Consider the following 18,569-nt stretch of genomic DNA (forward strand, 5'->3'; position numbering starts at 1 on the left):
GTTTTATGGTTTCAGGTCTTACATTTAGGTCTTTAATCCATTTTGAGTTTATTTTTGTGTATAACATAAGAAAGGGGTTCACTTTCATTCCTTTACATGTAGCTGTCTGGTTTTTCTGATGCCATTTATTGAGGAGATTTTCTTTTCCCCATTCCATATTCTTGACTTTCTTGTCGTGGATTAATTGACCATGTAAGCATGAGGATACTTCTGGGCTCCCTATTCTGTTTCATTGATTTATGTGTCTGTTTTTATGCCAGTACCAGACTGTTTTGATTACTATAACTTTATAGTATGGTTTGGAATTTGGAATTGGGATATCTCCAGCTTTCTTCATCTTTCTCAAGATTGTTTGGCTATTCAGGGTCATTTGTGGTTCAATACAAATGTTAGAATTATTCTAGTTCTGTGAAAAATACTATTAGTATTTTGACAGAGATTGCACTAAGTCTGTAGATTCCTTCAGTTAGTATAGACATTTTAACAATATTCTTCCAATCCATGCACATGGTGTATCTTTCCTTTTATTTTTGTTGCCTTCATTTCCTTTCATCAATGTCTTACGGTTTTCAGAGTACAGGTCTCTCACCTTCTTGGTTAAATTTATTCCTAGAATTATTCTTTTCGGTCCACTTGTAAAATGTGGTTGTTTTCTTAATTTCTCTTCTTGCGACTTCACTGTTAGTGTATAGAAATGCAACTGATTTCTGTATATTAATTTTGTATCCTGAAACTTAACTGAATTCATTTATTCTAATAGTTTTTTGTTGGATTTTTTGGAGTTTTCTGTATATACTATCAGGTCATCTGCAAGTAGTGACACTTTAACTTCTTCCATTCCAATTTGGATGCCTTTTGTTTCTTCTTACTGTCTGATTGTTGTGGCTAGGGCTTTCAATTCTGTGATGACTAACAGCAGAGAGAGTGGACATTCTTGTCTTGTTTCTGATTTTAAGGGGAAAGCTCTCACGTTTTCAACATTGAGTATGACGTTAGCTGTTCATTTATCAAATATGGCCTTTATTATGTTGAGGTATGTTCCCTCTAAACCACTTTTTTTGAGGGTTTTTTTTAAAAATCAGGAATGGATATAGAATTTTATCAAATGCTTTTTCTGCATCTATTGAGATGATGTTATAGTTTGTATCCTTCATTTTGTTCATGCGTCATATCACATTGATTTGTGGATATTGAACCATTCTTGAATCTCTGTAATAAATCCCATTTGGTTGTGGTAAATGATCCCTTTAATGTACTGTTGAATTTGGTCTGTTAATATTTTATTGAGGATTGTTACATCAATGTTCATCAGGGATATTGGTCTGTAATGTTCTTTTTTTTTTTTTTTTTTGTAGTGTCTTTGGTTTTGGTATCAGAGTAATGCTGGCCTTGTAGAATGAATTTGAAGAATTCAAATGAATGAATCCCTTCCTCTTCTGTTTTTTAGAGTAGTTTGAGAAGGGTAAGTATTAACTCTTATATGTTTGGTAGGATTCACCTGTGAAGCTTTGTGATCCTGGACTTTTTTTTGTTTGCTTGCTGATTTTTCATTATTGACTTAATTTTGTTACTGGTAATCAGAATGTCATATTTTCTGTTTCTTCCAGATTTAGTCTTAGAAGATTGTATTTTTCTACCAATTTGTCCATTTCTTCTAAGTTGTTCAATTTGTTGGCATATAATGTTTCACTGTAGTCTCTTATAATCCTTTGTATTTCTGTGGTATTGCTTATAACTTCTCTTCTTTCATTTCTTATTTGAGTCCTCTCAGGTTTTTTGTTTTTTTGTTTTTGTTTTTGTTTTTATTTTGTTGCTGTTGTTGTTGTTGTTTGGATGAGTTTGGCTAAAGGTTTATCAATTTTGTTTATTTTTTCCAAGAATTAGCTCTTAGTTTTTTCATTGATCTTTTCTTTTACCTTTTTAGTCTGTTTCATTTATTTCTGCTCCAATCTTGGTCATCTCCTTCTTTCTACTAACTTTGGGCTTTGTTTGTGCTTTTTCCTAGTTCCTTAGGCATAGAGTTTGTTGGTTTGATTGTTTATCTGAGATTTTTCTTGCTTCTTGAGATATGCCTGTGTTACTATAAACTTTCCTCTTAGAACAGCATTAGCTATATCCCAAAGATTTGAAAACATTGTGTTTCCATTTTCATTTATCTTCAGGTATTTTTTTTTAATTCCCTCTTTGACTTATTCATTGACCCACTGGTATGTATGTATGCATGTATGTATGTATTTCTTTATTCATTTATGATACCGCTAGTTTATTATAAAAGAAATACATGAGGGGCACCTAGGTGGCTCAGTTGGTTAAGCGTCCGACTTCAGCTCAGGTCATGATCTCACAGTCCATGAGTTTGAGCCCCGCGTTGGGCTCTGTGCTGACAGCTCAGACCCTGGAGCCTGCTTCAGGTTCTGTGTCTCCCTCTCTCTCTGCCCCTCCCCTGCTTATGCTCTGTCTCTTTCTGTCTCAAAAATAAATAAAAACATTTAAAAAAATAAAAAGAAATACATGAAAATTATTTACATTATGAAAGATTTCACAGCTCCACTGCAATGGGCATCTTCACATGATGCCATTTCAGTAATGATTTATTTCAGTCTACATACTTTCTGAGAATGTCACCATCTCTAAATAAGAAATAATCCTCATCATCTAGAACTACTTTGGTGCCTCCATATTCTGGGAGAAGAACTCGAATTCCAACTTTCACACTAACTGGGTGAATCTCTCCACCCTTTCCTTTAGAGCCTGATCCAACAGCTACTGTGTCTGGTTGCACTAGTTTCTTGGGGATTTTTTGGAAGCATAATGCCTCCTTTGGTTACAGTTTGGCTGCACTCCTTTCAACTAAAACTCAGTCAAATAGGGGAAGAAACTTTCTAAATGTCTGTCCTGCCATGACTCCGGCCACCATGACTTGGTTCTGGAGCTGCCACCACTGCAAGCATACCATTAGTCCAACCCACGGGCCACATGACCTGACCCACTGGATTTTAGTAGCATGTTGTTTAGTGTCCATGTGTTCATGTTCTTTTTCCAGATTTTTCCTTATAATTGACTTCTGGCTGCATTCTGTGGTGGTCAGAAAAGATGCTTACTATGATTTCAGTCTTCTTAAATTTATTGAGACATTTTTTGTGGCCTAACATGTGAGCTATCCTGTAGACCATTCCATGTGCATTTGAAAAAAAATGTTTATTCTGCTGTTTTGAGATGGAATGTTCTGTATATGTCTGTTAAGCCCATCTAGTCCAGTGCATGTCATTCAAAGCCACTGTTTCCTTATTGGTTTTCTGTCTGGATGATCTATCCATTGATATACATGGCATATTAAAGTCCTCTACTATTATTGTATTATTGTCAATTTTTTCCTTTTGTCTGTTAATATTTGCTTTATATATTTAGGTGTTCCTCTGTTCGTTGCAGAGATATTTTACAATTATTATATCCTCTTGTTGGATTCATCCCTTTATCATTATGTAATGCCCTTCTTTGTCTCTTATTACAGTCTTTGTTTTAAAGTCTGTTTTGTCTAGTGTAAGTATTGCTACCCTGGCTTTTTGTTATTGTTTTACTTCCATTTGCATGAATTATCTTTTTTCCATCCATCACTTTCAGTTTGTATGTGTTTAGGTCTGCATTGAGGTTCTTGTGGGCAGGTGAGAGACAGACGTAATTGTGTTGTTGTTGTTGTTGTTGTTGTTGTTGTTTAAAGTTTATTTATTTACTTACATTGAGAGAGAGAGAGAGAGAGAGAGAGAGAGACAGCCAGCCTGAGTAGGGGAGGGGCAGCAAGAGGGAGAGAATCCTAAGCAGGCTCTACACCATCAGCAAAGAGCCTGCTATGGGCCTCAAACTCACAAACCATGACATCATGACCTGAGGTGAAATCAGGAGTCAGACAGTTAAGCAACTGCACCACCTGCACACCCCTGTTGCTGTTGTTAATGCCATCATCCTGTGTCTCTTGATTGGAATATTTAGTCTATTTACATTTAAAGTAATCATTGATAGGTATGTGCTTATTTCCATTTTGTTAATTGTTTTCTGGTTGTTTTTCAATGCCTCTCTATTCCTTTATTTTGCTCTCTTCCCTTGTGATTTATGACTTTATTTACTGTCATGCTGGGATTCTTGTGTGTGTGTGTGTGTGTGTGTGTGTGTGTGTGTGTGTGTGTATCATAGGTTTTTGGTTTGTGGTTACCATGAGGTTCATAAATAACATCCTATGTAAATAACAGTCTATATTAAGCTGTTGGTCACTTACATACAAACACATTTTTTTAAGTTTGTTTGTTTTTATTTATCTTGAGAAAGAGCATGAGCAGGGAGGGGCAGAGAGAGAGAGAGGGAGAGAGAATCCCAACAGGCTCTGCACTGTCTGTGCAAGGAGCCCAAAGTGGGGCTCAAACACACGAACTGTGAGATCATGACCTGAGCCAAAATCAAGAGTTGGACACTCGGCTGACTGAGCCATCCAGGTGCCCAGCAAACACATTCTAAAAGCACTATATTTTTATTCGTGCTTCCACATTTATATATATACATATATACATATATATATATATATACATATATACGTATATATATATATATATATACATATATACATATATATATATCCCCTTAACCAATTCTTGTAAATACAATTGATTTTACTAGTTTTATCTTTAAACCTTCACACTAGCTTTACAAGGTACTGATCTATTACCTTTACTATATACTTACTTCTACCCGCAATTTTTTCTTTCAGAATTTTCTTCTAGTTATGGCCTTTTCCTTTCTGCTTAAAGAACTCCCTTATCATTTTTTGTAAGGCTGGTTTACTGGTGATGAACTCCTTTAGCTTTTGTTTGTCTGGGAAACTCTTTATCTTTCCTTCACTTCTGAATAATAACCTTGCTGGGTAGAGTATTCCTGGTTGTACTTTTTTTTTCTTTTCATCACTTTGAATATATCATGCCACCCCTTTCCAGCCTGCAAAGTTTCTGCTAAAACATCAGCTGATAGCCTTATGGCTATTTGTTTTCTCTTTTGCTTTTAAGATTCTTTCTTTAATGTTTGATATTTTAATCATTTTTTTAATTTTTATTTTTTATTGAAATCCAAGTTAGTTAACATATAGGGTAATAATGGCTTCAGGAGTAGCATTTAGTGATTTGTCATTTACATATGACACCCAGTGCTCATCCCAACAAGTGTCCTTCTTACTGCCCATCCCTCCACCTAACACTGCTCCAGCAACCCTCAGTTTGTTTTCTGTATTTAAGATTCTCTTATGGTTTTGCCCCCCTGTTTTTATCTTATTTTTCCTTCCCTTCCCCATGTCCATCTGTTTGGTTTGCTAAATTCCACATATGAGTGAAGTTATATGATATTTGTCTTTCTATGATGGACTTGATATTTTAATTATTATATGTCTTGGTGTGGACCTTCCTTGGCTTCATCTTCTTGGGCATTCTCCTTGCTTCTTGGACTTAGGTGTCTGTTTCCTTCTCTACGTTAGGGAATCTTTCAACTATTATTTCTTCAAGTAGGTTTTCTGCCCCCTTTTCTCTCTCTTCTTTTTCTGAGACTCCAATTATGTGAATGTCAGTACGCTTGATGTTTTCATGTTGCTCCTTGATGCTTCTGCTGTTGATTCCTTCTAGCATATTTTTCATTTCGGTTACTGTATTCTTTAGTTGGTTCATTTTCATGTTTTCTTTTTTCTTGTTTAAAATATTTATTTACTTTGGGGGGAGCGCAGGTGGGGGAGGGGCAGAGAGAGAGGGGGACAGAGGATCTGAAGCAGGTTCTGTGATGACAACAGTGAGCCCCAGGTAGGGCTTAAACTCACTAACCTTGAGATCATGACCTGAGTGGAAGTCAGACACCAACCGACTGAGCCACCCAGGTGCCCCTGCCTTTTCATATTTTCTATCTGTCATTCACTCTATATTCTGGTGAGAATCTTTACAACCATTGCTTTGAACTCTTTAACACATAGATAGTTTATCTCCCTTCCATTTATTTCTTTTTCTCAGATTGTGTCTTGTTCTTTTGTTTGCCATACATTTTCTCTGTGTCCTCATTTTGCCTGACTCCATATGTTTGTTGCTATGTGTTCTGTCGGTCAGTTCCGTCTACTGGTCTTGAAATTAGTGGCCGTGTGTAAGTGTGTAGTGGGGCCCAGGAACGCAGTCCCCCCGGTCACCAGAACCAGGAGTGTCCCCTCGTGGGCTGCATGTACCCTCCTTTTGCAATGGATACAATTGGTGTGGGCACTCCGGTAGGTGACAGTGGCCCCTAGCCCGACTGGCTGTAATGGCTGGCCATGACTTCTTGGAGGTGCTGGTGAACAGGGCTGGCCCCCAACTCTCTGGGGCAGGAGTCACTTCAGCGGGATGCTGGTCCCTGCCAGCACTGCCTGCTCAGTGTGGTGGGAGGTAGTCATTTCGAGGGGACTCTGGTCCCCTCTTAGGCTGCCGACCAGATGTGGCAGGGTGGAAACTGCTTTGGATGGGGCTAGTGGGGACAGATAGTTTGGGTGGGCCTGTTTGCAGGGGAGAATGAGTTGGGATCAGCAGAGCCAGCCGGAAGTGTCAGTGGCTCCTTCAGGTGTCCAGGAAGGACAGGACAGGCAAGAAAATGATGGCTGCTAGCACTGTTTTTTTTATTCCCCAGTGAAAGCTCCTACAGATTTCTGCCTCTCCAGCACCTGCCCTAACATTAGTCAATACACCTCCTTCACATATAACCCAGGTGCTTTTCCAATAGCTGCTTCTTTGCTGGGTCTCTGACCAAGTGATCTAGCGTGCTGGTCCTTGGTTTTCAAGGGCCCTCCGGCTTCCCTGGAGATGAGCGCCACTGATTTTCCACGTCCTATGTTATGGGGGCTTATTTTGTCTGTTCAGTTCTGCAGGGTGAGGGGTGCCCAGCGTGGGGCTTGCTCCCCTCACTCCTCAGTGAGGACCTCTGTGGCCATGCTATTCCTTCTCCTTGTGGGTGTCCTCACAGGGATGTTTGGTTCCCACCTCGTCTCTGCCCCTCCCACCCTTCTCCACGTGGCTTTCCTTATGTCGTTACTTGGGAAAGGACTGTTCTGCTAGTGTTCTGGTCATTTTCATAGTGAATTGCATTATATGTGTGTGTCGCCCCACTGTGTGTGGGGGGGAGGTGAGCTCAGGACCCTCTTCCTCCACCATCTCCTCCCTCTCTGCCTTCAGAGTTTCTACCCAAAGTAAAAGGAAGGAAGCAAACCTCTTGTTTTCAATTTACATGATAAAGATTAGATAGTTCTCATCAACCACCTTAGCAACAGATACTATATTCTAAATAAGATTAATGCATTTAATAATAGGGCACTATAATTTAATAATGGGTACTAATAGTATCCATGCTATCCATAGTCAAAAATTACAAATATACTAACGAAATAATGAAAATGAACGTCAGTTACATGAGGGTGGGAACTTGATTTTGTTCTCTTTTCTCTCCCAACCACTCACCAGTAACGATTGTCTGGTAACGGTGAGAGGCTGAGTGAATGAAAGTCTCTACGTTAAGAAGAATGCACTTCCTTTTTAAAATAATGGGATAAGAAATCAATCGCATGAGACAAAACAAAGAATGACTTCTATAACAAATAGGAAATTTGCCTGCAAAAACTGGCCAGGAAAATGCCGTTTTGTGGTGTTACGACTTGATTGAGTGTAATCTATTCTACAGAAAATGTTTGTGGAAGCAAAATAGTGCTGAGATCCTCAGCCACATCCGTTTAGCAAATTAGGTGTAGGTCATGTAGCTATAACTGATGTAAGACACTAAAAATGAAGAATTATTTAAAATTGAGAGGCAGTGTGATTATTAAAATTCTTTCACTGATGTGAAGAAGGAAAACAATATGGTACATAGAAAAATAGTGAATTATTTTAAACAGCACCTAGTATTGGTAAGTTAGATTATTAATTAGTATGTAAATACTTGTTAATGAATGAATGTCATTTTGTATTATATCATAATGAAGATGAGTCAATAGGAAAAAAGGCTAGCGAAGGTGGTTTCTACTAAGCAAGCATATTAAAATAGCAATTTTAGGGGTGCCCGGGTGGCTCAGTTGGTCGAGTGTACGACTTCGGCTCAGGTCATGATCTCGCGGTTTGTGGGTTCGAGCCCCGCGTCGGGCTCTGTGCTGACAGTGTGAAGCCTGCCTTGAATTCTGGTTCTCCCTCTTTCTCTGCCCTTCCCTGACTCTCGAAAATAAATAAACATTAAAATAAAATAGCAATTTTAGTTCATATTTATAAACTTTTGCCTAAAAAATAAGCATTGCAAAATAACTATGACAGACCCATAATCATAAATGGACTAACAAATCCTGGCCAAATGAAAGTAATGTTCCTTGGTAATTGTAATGCCTCATTTGATAAAGTCAATATTGCAAATAGCCTTATTCTGTGTAGTAGGAAGCATGAGTAGAGCCGTACTGTTTGCACATTACAGTGGTTAAATTTTAGTGGTCAGAAGGATCCGTTAAAAGTTGCTAAAAGTCAGATTCCTGGGCCTCAACCCTAAATGACTCTCATTCAGCAAGTGTGGGGGCAGTTTCCTGAATATTCCGTCTGTAACCTGCACGTCAGGGCATCCTGTGCAGGTAATTTGCAGGCTACATTTTGAAAACCAGTTCTTGAAATTCCTGCTGCTGTGTACTTGCTCAGAAGATTCAATCTATTAGTAAATAATGAACCTGAGATACTCTTATCTTAGGAGGACATTTTCCTTGTAGCTTCTGGGCATTCCTGTGGGACTGCCTTCCAACTAGATCACATTCCCCTAAAATCTGCTTTTGCCTTTCTGAAATTGGTACCCTTACTCACTCAGGACTTACTCAGTGTTCATGAGTAAGACTAGTCTGAAAAGTCCTTTCTTGTGTAATCTCTATTGGGTTTCAATAACCATGGTTTTTATACCTCATTACTTGTATATTTTTCTTCCCTGTCTGTGCTTTGGAACAAAGTAAGTAGCATTAGAATCAGTTGCTCTGAAGAGTTTGTAAAATTCCCCCATGACACCTTGTGTATCTTGTGCCTTTAGTAAAAGGAGAAACTAGACTTTTGATCAATTTCTCTATTTCTTTTCTTTGTATTTGAACTATTTCGCTACTTATCACTTCCAGAGTAAATTTTATATTTTAGAATCCATGTTTTCAATTTTCCATGTTTCAAATTTCATGGATCCATGAAAATCCATGTTTTCAGATTTTTTGTTAGTATCAGATTCAGAAAACTAGTTTTATGTGTTTTTTGAATTTCATCAATATTGATGAATAGTCCTCTCTTTTTCTTATTTTGTGTATTATTTTCATAGCTCACTCTTTCCCTTTCAATTAACTTTTAGGTGAGCCATGGAGAAAATGGAAGCAAGTAATTTAAAGAGAATTTTTTTTTTGAGAGAAAATCGATTTAAAGTGAGCATCGTCAGGGGCACCTAACTGGCCCAGTTAGTAGAACATGTGACTCTTGAATCTCGGGGTCGTGAGTTTCAGCTCCATTTTGGGCTTAGCGCTTATATAAAGACAAATAAATAAAATGAGCATCCTCAGAAGCCAGGGAAGGTATTTGCCAACACACATCCCAATACATGTGAATCTGTCATCGCCTAGTCCAACAAATCTTGTAGTGTCCCTGACAAATGAAGCTTGTAGTGTTCTAATTCATTTATATAGTCACCTGGAAACATAAAAGAATGATGCCATTCCATTTCACTAATAGTGTAAACTGATTACAGACGATTTACTTAAAATTTCTGACATGGATGTGTCAGTGTAGATTACATTTTGAAGATAGATCAGCTTTTATATCTACTCATAAATTTGATTCAACTCAATGTTTTTCAAGGGCTAAGAATGCTTAAAGAGATGTAAAATTTTTCTAAGCACCTACTCAAGGGTTGGGGTCAGGAAATATGGCAAAATGAGATATTAATAAAGCAATGGGTTGTGCTCAATGCATGTTAGTGTCAGGATGGTCATTTGTCTCACTAAATACTCCCTAAATCCTAAATAGCTTTAGTTCTGTTAATCTAATGGGAGGCACAAATTTGGACAAAGAAGATTCTTAAACTTGGTCTTTTTTATGTATAAAAGTGAAATTCTCTTGTCTTCAAAGCTCATTTGTAGCACTAGAGAGGTTGTCTCCAATCTGTAGGTAAGTGATGGGTTGAAGGCAGAATTCTAATAACTTTTCCAACACATGTTGGCGCCTGTAGTCTTTTCTTTCCCTTGGGTGGGGGATGGCTCTAGTTAGGTTCAGAATTTCTATAAAAATGCCCTGTGTCATAATAGGTGCCAGGTGCCCTGCTAGGCTCAATAAGTAATGTATAATGATGGGATATATTCACACCTTGAAAATGAGGTGGTGAATTTCTTGAATCTTCTTCTGGAGTTTGGCACCATGAGAGTCCCCGTGGAGGTCCACAGGGTGATAACCTGTCCCAGGGATAGCAGGTGATGACAGAGAGTTTGATTTCCATATGTTTTGTGCAGGAAATCACAGCTTTGGGCTGCTTAAGCTGGGGAGCTGTCATCAGTTATACACTGGTGTTGTTAGAGACTTGTGGAATCTGTCCTTCGAAAGGATTCTGAAAGCCAGAGTGACATTGGTATCCTTTGGCATCGATAATTACATGTATGGAGTGAGAACTTTTCTAAAGGCAACTGAATAAATAAAACACTGCATTTTTTTAAAAATGTTTTTTAATGTTTATTTTTGAGAGAGAGAAAGAGAGACAGAGGGCAAGTGGGGGAGGGGCAGGGAGAGAGGGGAGGTGGAGAATCTGAAGCAGGATCCAGGCTCCGAGCTGTCAGCACAGAGCCCGACCTGGAGCTCAAACTCCTAGACCTCAAGATCATGACCTGAGCTGAAGTCAGATGCTTAACACACTGAGCCACCGGGGCTCCCCCACAAACACAGCTTTGGATGCAATAAGCAGGTGGTGGTATTTTTCAGGTTGAGGGTGGAAAGAAAGAGCTTTCAATCTCATTTTCAGCAACTCCTATTACCACACACAGTATGGACAAGACACAGTATGGACAGGACTATTTGGGGTGGATTTAATCCTATTAAATTATTTAACAATTTCAGATTTTTTGTTTTAAATCAGCTACTAGATGAGTGGAGATAGGGGCCAACTGATGTCAAAAGGCCATCACTGTCCTGTAAAACCAGGCAGAATTTTAAGTATATTAGCATTCCATGGGGGAATCTGTATTGGAGACCTTTCTTAAAAGTGACCCTGTGTGGCCCAGTCGGTTGAGCGTCCGACTTCAGCTCAGGTCACGATCTTGCGTCACGATCTTGCGGTTTGTGAGTTCGAGCCTGGCGTCGGGCTCTGTGCTGACAGCTCGGAGGCTGGAGCTTGCTTCGGATTCTGCGTCTCCCTCTCTCTCTGCCCCTTCCCCGCTCATGCTCTGTGTCTCTCTGTCTCTCAATAATAAATAAACGCTAAAATTTTTTTTTTTAAAAAGTGACCCTGATTTAGTAGTTTTGAATTTCACCATGAAGACTGCAGTCTATCAGTATTTAGTGGGCCTCATGCAATAGTACGTGTAAAAAAGTAAAGGTAACTCCATCAGTATCAGGATTTATGTTTTTCCACTTGTACACCCCAAAAGACAGCTCATTTCCATGGAGAAAAGCGGGAACAGGTGGGACCAGTCCACCTGTGCAATCCTTGCAGAGTCATCCTGCTTAGGTCAGAAAGCCATGGCAACCTCACCCTTCCTACGCGCACTTCCGCACTTCGTGAGTCACCTCTTGGCCCGCAGTCCCCACCAGCTCCCGAGGTCCCGCCTGACCCAAAGGTCTGTTCTCCATGCCCTGGGGAAAGGACAGGGTCAGCAAAATGGAATCCCTCCAGGTCATGCTGACCTGTGTGGTCCTAAGTTACAGACATTGGATTTTTCAAAAGTAATTATTTCCTGTCTAATCTCTTCCTCGTATTTATTTTCCTCTTCTCTTATTTGCCCCCACTACTTTCATTGCTCTGGAAATGGCTGTTTCCCCAAAGCCCTTAGCGGGGTAAGCCTAGCTCTCACAGGCCATCTCTTTCTGTCTTAGGGATTACACAGCACTCTTGGAAAACGCATTCAGGTAGTTTTGGGGATGTAATTGTTTTGCCAGAAAGAGTCCAACCCCCTAAATATGACATTTTAGGCAGCCTTGTGAAAATGCTTTTTTACTATCTTGTTGCAAAGCTGTGGATTTATAACAGTCCTAAATATTTAGATAGACCATGAAAATATCTTCAGTTAGGACAAGTGTGATGTCCCGTAAAGACAACTGATTTAATTATTTGGCTTCAATTTCCCTTCTCTAAGTTGTGACTAGATTTTTTTTTTAACTTGGTTGATTTGTGGTCCTCAGAAGACAATGTCTGTGATAGCCTTCCTGTCTTCCCCCAAACCCTACCGTCTCCCTCTAATTTGTTCCTGGTGAATGACAGCAAGTTCATAGCCCCAGGTAGCTTTTTACTTCTTTCATTTCTCAAAGCTGCCTTATCTTTTCTTTCTGTGTATCTGAAGATTTGGTTTGGGCATGCATTTGAGGGCTTTACGGGTTTTGCCTTAAGATCCGTGGATTGGACTCTTTGATTTAAGTTCCTACAGAGGATCACCCAGGAGTCTCTCTGCGATGCTCTGTCAGCAGGATATTTTAGTGCAAGGCCAGGCCTGTCCCTGCTCCCTAGAAGGACAGCTTATGCAAGTGTGTGCCGCGAGAGGCCCTTTGGGGGTCCCTGGTGTCCTACACCTCTGGAATTTACTTTCAGGTTTAAAAAAGTACTTGGAGAGCCCACACTTTTATACCCATTTGCAAAATACTGACCAGCTGGACAACGCAGAAATCCGTCAGGTTTGTAAATGAATGGAGAATGAGGTCACATGACTCAGTCATCCTCTTCCTGATGCTTGTTCAGATCTTAGCCCATCGGGATTTGGAACAGGATTGCATGAGTGCAGGAGCATTAGGCTTTTAGTTGTCCATGGGAATTAGTTAAGGAGCTTTTCTGAGCAGGAGTGCTAAGATTTCAAACAATTGGTTTCCTTTCGACTTAATGATAAATGCGAAAGAGAAAAAAAAGCAATTTTGTTTGCTTTCTCTTTTCTGAAAGTTTTACCCGTGGATCTGTGGGTCCAGAGTCTATATATGTCATGGGCTTAGAACCTCAATGGGAGATAAAGCTGAGCCACCAGGGTCCTGAGACAGAGAACCGGAGGCACCGAGCTTGTAGATGTGGTCACCCTGATGAGCCAAGCCCTTGTCATCGTGTGTCGATACAAAAGAGCCAGGGAAACAAAACTTGCATTCAGCCACACGGCCTGTGCAAAACCTCTATTGTGATCGTGCACTTGACACGGGCATCAGGTGGTCATAGACATGTGCTACTCAGTCAGAGAACAGGTGTTCTTAGATGAGCTAACCCAAATGGCACCTACCTTTCGCTGTTCTGGGCACCGTACAACACGAATTCAGTACGGTAAGCTCCCCCAGGAACCTGGTTTTCGTCTATAGTTGGAAACGAAAGGAAAGTGAGGACAAAGGAGGGGAAGTCCCCCAAATAAGAGCTCAAATGAATGCTCTGACAGGGGGCCTCGTTTCCAGAGAAGTGAGGCAGGTCATAACAAAATGTGGAGAGGATTCAACGATCATCTAAACCCTCTCAAAACAAAAACAGCCCCAGCAAATTGCAACAAAGGAATAGATGGAAAAATGCCTTATGGTTTCCCTAATAACTTGGCTCTCTGGTTTTCTTTGAGAAGTCTGTTTTAACAGGGGCTTGTGCTTTCTATAGAGAAGTACACTTTGGGTAAGTGCCGAGGTAATAAACACTGCAGATCAGGGGGAAATCCACCCAGACAAGTTCTTTTCAGCTCATTAAACTATACTGTTAATCTGAACTATTTTATTTATCTCTTTTCAATATTAACTGGATCAGTTTTAGTCGGGAGACCAGCCGTCAGTTTTATCCTGCTTTCTCTTTTTGACTTCTGGCCTACCATATTAATTGATCACTTGAATATTTTCAGCAGTATAAACCATTTCCCATGGCCTAATTAAGGAATTAAAAATTTAGAATGTAGGCAGTCCAGAAAACTATCGCTCAGAAAAGCCATAGGTCTCCTTGGAAGGAGCATTGCCCTTACCCTCTGTTTATTTGTAGTTAGTCTTTGTCTGAGATTTTAGGATTTATTGTCCACCTGATTATAATCTCTTCTGGAGCACCAAAATCATGAGACCTGTCTGCTTTCAGGCTCACACGGCAAGATTATTTCTTAGAATGCATTTCTCAAAAACGTATATCACAGGCAGTAATTTGTGCGTGCATCAACTGGGAGGTTTGTAGCTGTGCTTCCCGTCAGTTGGATGGCATTCATTGTTAGCTTCGTTCAGTATTATATTGATTAGTCCTTCCTTCCATACTCCAAGGACACTGGTTTTCCTTTGCAGGGTATATCTTGAGTCAGTGTTAAACTTTCAGCATTAAATGTATTGCAGACCCCTCCTTTGTATTGCTGACGGGAATTTTCGACTTACCCAGCATCCTTATAGACAACAAATTATATTTTGTGTTCCCCAATGCCTGGTACCATTGGCATTGTTTATTTTGGTTCGAGAGTCCTAGGGACCTCTAGATCTTTCTCCTAGAAGCTATGCAGTAGGTTTCTAGGAAGCCCATTGTACTGAGTGATGATTTATGTTCATCACAGAGTTTATAATTTAAGGAGCTCCTGTGATCTTCTCTTTGTAGATAATGCTATTACAGTCATAAAAATCTCCCATATGAGTGTTTGTACCTCTCCTGTTCCCATTGCCTTATGACTGAGTAGCCCTTTGGCCTACTGAATTAAAAACAATTAAGATGAAAAACAAAAAAAGTCATTCAGCCAAGCCTGACTACTAGAGAGAGAGAGACACCGGAAATAGCATGCCATTTTTAAGTTAAAATGTCCCACTTTTTCTAATGTTTTCATTTTAAAATGTGGAAAAGGATGACATTTGGCTGTCACAGATAACATTTGTGACACATTTGGCATTTCTACATGTGTGATTTTTAGTTTCGGTTATGAAGTAGACTTCAAGTAGTTTAGAGCTTTCGCACAGGATTTATACAAAAATTTTTTCACTGTATATATTTAAGATTTTTGCTGTTAGGTATATTAAAACCATAAAAGAGTTTCTGGAATCTAATTCACCAAACTTACTTCAGTTGTACCTATTCTTTGCAATATACTGCATTAAGTATGGTGAGATGTTGCTAAACTTTTACTTTTGGTAGTACTTCAGGTGAATCACCACATCCACGGCCCCTTCCATCCCTTCCTCCCTACCCCTTGCCACCACCCCCCCATGAGTCATAAGACACTTCAAATGACACTATTAATATGAAGATTTCCCAATGTGATGCAGGACTCTTGAGGTGTTCAACTACCTTGTCCCACTCCTGAGAATTTCTCCCTCCTCTGTACCACAAGTGTGGCTCCCTGAAAGGGTGACCAATTGCCCTGGTTTACCTGCTTGACCAGTTTTAGTACTCAAAGTCTCACATCCTGTGAAACTGCTCAGTCTCAGGCAACCAGGACAGCTGGTCCCCCTACTTGAAGCCATGTTTTGGTTCACGAGCCTCCCCTAGGGCCATGTCTGATTCAGCTGTGGTGTACCTTTTTGTCAAATTGGACCAATTACCTTCTTTGTCCCTGGGATTCTGAACGCTCAACTAAGAGAAACACTGAAATAGCAGTGTTTTCAGCATAATTCTTTATGTTAAATGCAGCCCTTTAGAGTGGTTCCACATGACTGCACTTTAATATCACCCAGAACTCTTAAACTATACTATTGAGTCGGCCTTGGCCCCAAACTGATTTAATTGGTTTGTGATGAGCCTGGCTATGGTACTTCAGAAAGGTCTTGTCTGGAATGTAGTCAGGGTTCAATGTACTGCTCTGGAAGGAAGATGTACAAACATACAAACTCTTGGCATTGAGGCTCTGGAGTTGCCTTGATTTCTGTCATTTCTGACACTTGCTTGTTCAACATCTCTTGGATTTTGTAAGAGACTCCAGTATCTTTCCAGTGAGTCAATTAAAAAAACAATCGGGGTGCCTGGGTGGCTCAGTCGGTTAAGCGTCCGACTTCAGCTCAGGTCACGATCTCGCGGTCCGTGAGTTCGAGCCCCGCGTCGGGCTCTGGGCTGATGGCTCAGAGCCTGGAGCCTGCTTCCGATTCTGTGTCTCCCTCTCTCTCTGCCCCTCCCCCATTCATGCTCTGTCTCTCTCTGTCTCAAAAGCAAGTAAAAACATAAAAAAAAAAATTAAAAATAAATAAATAAATAAATAAACAAACAATCTACCTTGCACTATTTCCTATTTTTTTGCGTCCAAAAGAAACACAAATATTATGCCTCGTCAATTTTGTTCTAAGTATTTTACTTGGGTTAAGACAGATGGAGAAATAGATTGAGTCATGATTCATTAATGGGGGAGACACTTGTGCTCAGAGCCCAAAGACTAATAATCTCATAGTGAAGGCCAGAGCCTCAGCAGGGCACATACCAGGCACTCAAGCATGATGAACTGAATGAATGAATGAATGAATGAATGAAAGAATCCAATTGTCCCTTGCATCAAAATCCCTCAGATCATTTAGAATTGCATTCTAGGAAAAATATTTTAAAAAATAGATTAAAAATTACATTAAAATGTTAAAATGGCTGTAGTATTTTTATTTTGCTTTGGTTGACAGGAACATAGAACCAAAATTATGCTCAGTTAGTAAGAATATTTCTTAATGTTTAAAATATTTTTGTTTCTTTTCCCTTCCAAAGTTTGTAATTTTTCTTTGATACATATTGTCTTATTTTATTAAGCTATTTTAAACTTTCTTTTGAATTAACATGCCCAGGGGCACCTGGGGGCTCAGTTGGTTGGGCGTCCGACTTCGTCTCAGGTCATGATCTCACGGCTATGAAAAACAAACAAACCGAAAAATACAGGGATGAAGTGTTCTTAAGGTGAAAGCCATTATACTAGTTAGTAATATTATTCATATGATAGGGATTGCAGAAATTAAGGGCCTTTTTTTTTTTAAATCTTTATTTTTGAGACAGAGACAGAGCATACGCAGGGGAGGGGCAGAGAGAGAGGGAGACAGAATCGGAAACAGGCTCCAGGCTCTGAGCTGTCAGCACAGCTCCCGATGCAGGGCACAAACCCACAAACTGGGAGATCATGACCTGAGCCGAAGTCGGATGCTTAGCCTACTGAGCCACCCAGGTGCTCCAGGGACTTTTTTAAAAATTACAAATGCTGATAAATAAGTGCTTTTTGATAATAAATTTTGGGGAAAATGTCAGTAGGTAAACTGGGAAATATTTTCAAAACATGTTTAATGCAAAAAGTTAATATTTTTAGTGCATAAAGAAGTTCTATAAATAAAGATATAAAAAGATAATGACAAGGACACCTGGGTGACTCAGTTGGTTGAGCATCCAGCGCTTGATTTCAGCTCTCTCGTCATGATCCCAGGGTTGTGGGATCAAGCCCTGCATTGGGCAGCCTCACGGAACGTGGAGCCTGCTCGAGATTCTCTCTGTCTCCCTCTGCCTCTCTCCCCCATTTGTTCATTCTCTCTCTCTAAAAAAAAAAAAAAAAAAAAAAAAAAAAATATATAATATATATATATATATATATATATATATATATAAAATGACAAAACTCCAGTACAAATGGGCAAAGGTCATGATATAACAATTCACAAAATGAAAAAGGCTATTGATTTTATCAAAATGTGTTCAGCATTACTAGTAGACAAACTAAAGTAAGTTAACACAAGAATGAAGTGGGGTGTTTTTTTTTTTCAGATAGGCGAAGACCTTTTTTTTTTGAAAGAGCATCAGCAGGGGAGAGGAAGAGAGAGAGAGAAAGAGAGAGAGAGAAAGAGGGAATCTTAAACAGGGTCCACACTCAGCGCAGAGCCCTACGTGGGGCTCAATCCCACAATCCTGGGATCATGCCCTGAGCTAAAATCAAGAGTTGTATGCTTAACCAACTGAGCTAGTTGCCCTCAGATAGGCAAAGATTTTTAACAATATCCAAGATTGCCAAGAATTTTGTATAAAAAGGAACTTTTGGTTGTGATCATTATATGGTAATGGGAACATTTTTACAGGACAAATTATATAAAGTATTCATATATTTCCACCACTCTAAAAAATTGGTACACATACATCACATGTTATAAGTGTTATATATAAATCAAAAATACACAAAATACATTTCTACTGTGTGTACACAGAAAAATTCACCAAAATGTTACTAGGTCATTGATCTGCACTACCATTATAGATGGTTTTTATTTACCTCTCTATAATTCCTATGTTTCTTTAATGAATGTGTAATTAACAAAATAAAATTGTATCTTAAAAAGGCAATCAGTAAGTGTAAAAAGCCATTCATTCTCTTGATTTCATACTGTTCTGGAGAGTTCACTATAGTATTTACAGTTGTATTAGCTATTTCCCACAGGAATAAC

The 18,569-nt window shown here is 39.4% G+C and overlaps 1 long non-coding RNA gene and 1 pseudogene across 1 annotated transcript in view; one reads left to right on the forward strand and one right to left on the reverse strand.

Moving 5' to 3' along the window:
- Positions 1 to 18,569, forward strand: part of LOC128315709 (uncharacterized) — a 372,477-nt gene that overhangs the window by 59,540 nt on the left and 294,368 nt on the right. The window lies entirely within an intron of this gene.
- LOC106987610 (10 kDa heat shock protein, mitochondrial-like) lies at positions 2,291 to 2,902 on the reverse strand (annotated as a pseudogene).

This window comes from Acinonyx jubatus, chromosome B2, assembly GCF_027475565.1.
Source record: "Acinonyx jubatus isolate Ajub_Pintada_27869175 chromosome B2, VMU_Ajub_asm_v1.0, whole genome shotgun sequence".
NCBI classification, from domain to species: domain Eukaryota; kingdom Metazoa; phylum Chordata; class Mammalia; order Carnivora; family Felidae; genus Acinonyx; species Acinonyx jubatus.